General features: G+C 43.5%; 1 non-coding gene across 1 annotated transcript; it reads left to right on the forward strand.

Moving 5' to 3' along the window:
- Positions 1-1,230: 1,230 nt before the first annotated feature.
- TRNAK-CUU (transfer RNA lysine (anticodon CUU)) lies at positions 1,231-1,303 on the forward strand. The gene has a single exon. It is a non-coding gene; the product is annotated as a tRNA-Lys (tRNA).
- The last annotated feature ends 798 nt before the right edge of the window (positions 1,304-2,101 follow it).

A 2,101-nucleotide genomic window follows, 5' to 3' on the forward strand; every position in this document is an offset into this window, starting at 1 on the left:
TGTGACGTAAAAAGTCAAGGTTTTTACACAATACCTGACGAGCATTTAATTTTTGGGCTTCCGTGGCGCAATGGTTAGCGCGTTCGGCTGTTAACCAATAGGTTGGTCGTTCGACCCCATCCGGGAGCGGTGTTGTGAGGTCTCAGATGTGACGTAAAAAGTCAAGATTTTTACACAATACCTGACGAGCATTTAACTTTTGGGCTTCCGTGGCGCAATGGTTAGCGCGTTCGGCTGTTAACCAATAGGTTGGTGGTTCGAGCCCATCCGGGAGCGGTGTTGTGAGGTCTCAGATGTGACGTAAAAAGTCAAGGTTTTTACACAATACCTGACGAGCATTTAACTTTTGGGCTTCCGTGGCGCAATGGTTAGTGCGTTCGGCTGTTAACCAATAGTTTGTTGTTCGAGCCCATCCGGGAGCGTTGTTGTGAGGTCTCAGATGTGACGTAAAAAGTCAAGGTTTTTACACAATACCTGACGAGCATTTAACTTTTGGGCTTCCGTGGCGCAATGGTTAGCGCGTTCGGCTGTTAACCAATAGGTTGGTGGTTCGAGCCCATCCGGGAGCGGTGTTGTGAGGTCTCAGATGTGACGTAAAAAGTCAAGGTTTTTACACAATACCTGACGAGCATTAAACTTTTGGGCTTCCGTGGCGCAATGGTTAGCGCGTTCGGCTGTTAACCAATAGGTTGGTGGTTCGAGCCCATCCGGGAGCGGTGTTGTGAGGTCTCAGATGTGACGTAAAAAGTCAAGGTTTTTACACAATACCTGACGAGCATTTAACTTTTGGGCTTCCGTGGCGCAATGGTTAGCGCGTTCGGCTGTTAACCAATAGTTTGTTGTTCGAGCCCATCCGGGAGCGTTGTTGTGAGGTCTCAGATGTGACGTAAAAAGTCAAGGTTTTTACACAATACCTGACGAGCATTTAATTTTTGGGATTCCGTGGCGCAATGGTTAGCGCGTTCTGCTGTTAAGCAATAGGTTGGTGGTTCGAGCCCATCCGGGAGCGGTGTTGTGAGGTCTCAGATGTGACGTAAAAAGTCAAGGTTTTTACACAATACCTGACGAGCATTTAAATTTTGGGCTTCCTTGGCGCAATGGTTAGCGCGTTCGGCTGTTAACCAATAGGTTGGTGGTTCGAGCCCACCCGGAAGCGGTGTTGTGTGATCTCAAATGTAACGTAGAAAGCCAAAATTTATCCACAATACCTGACGAACATTTAATTTTTGGGCTTCCGTGGCGCAATGGTTAGCACGTTCGGCTCTTAACCAATAGGTTGGTGGTTCGAGCCCATCCGGGAGCGGTGTTGTGAGGTCTCAGATGTGACGTAAAAAATCAAGGTTTTCCACAATACCTGACAACCATTTAATTTCTGAGCTTCCGTGGCTCAATGGTTAGCGCGTTCGGCTGTTAACCAATAGGTTGGTGGTTCGACCCCATCCCGGAGCGGTGTTGTGAGGACTCAGATGTGACGTAAAAAGTCAAGGTTATAAAGATGAAGGTTAATTTGTCTCACTTAATTTAAATTCGAATTTTTAACTAGCACTCTCGGCAACGGCCATATCTTAGGCCGAGTTACGTCGATTTTGAAAATGTTATTAAAAATCGAGGTACATTTTTATTTATTGTTCAATCGAGATGAAATCACTTTTAATGAGTGTTTTATAGGGAATTAAGCTGAATTCGGTCAAAAATTTCTCCAGAAAAAAATGCATTCAAAAAAGTACCGAAAAAATCGCAGGTTTTTCTTCTTCAAGACACAAAATCCGTGAATACGATTTCTTATTGAAAATTGAATTTTAACAGTTTTTTGAATGAATATCGTTACATTGCTTGAATTAAAGCAAAAAGTATAAAAATAATGGTTTCAGTGGTTATATATGAAAATAGTGTAGAAATACTCAAAATATACTTCTTTGGCCGTGAAACGTCGATTTTGAAAATGTTATTAAAAATCGAGGTACATTTTTATTTATTGTCCTGACGAACATTTAATTTTTGGGCTTCCGTGGCTCAATGTTAGCGCGTTCGGCTGTTAATCGAAAGGTTGGTGGTTCGAGCCCATCCGGGAGCGGTGTTTTGGGATCTCAAATGTAACGTA

Source organism: Phalangium opilio, unplaced genomic scaffold, assembly GCF_054372755.1.
Source record: "Phalangium opilio isolate 3A_F unplaced genomic scaffold, DU_Popi_V2 ptg000002l_1, whole genome shotgun sequence".
Classification (NCBI taxonomy): Eukaryota; Metazoa; Arthropoda; class Arachnida; order Opiliones; family Phalangiidae; genus Phalangium; species Phalangium opilio.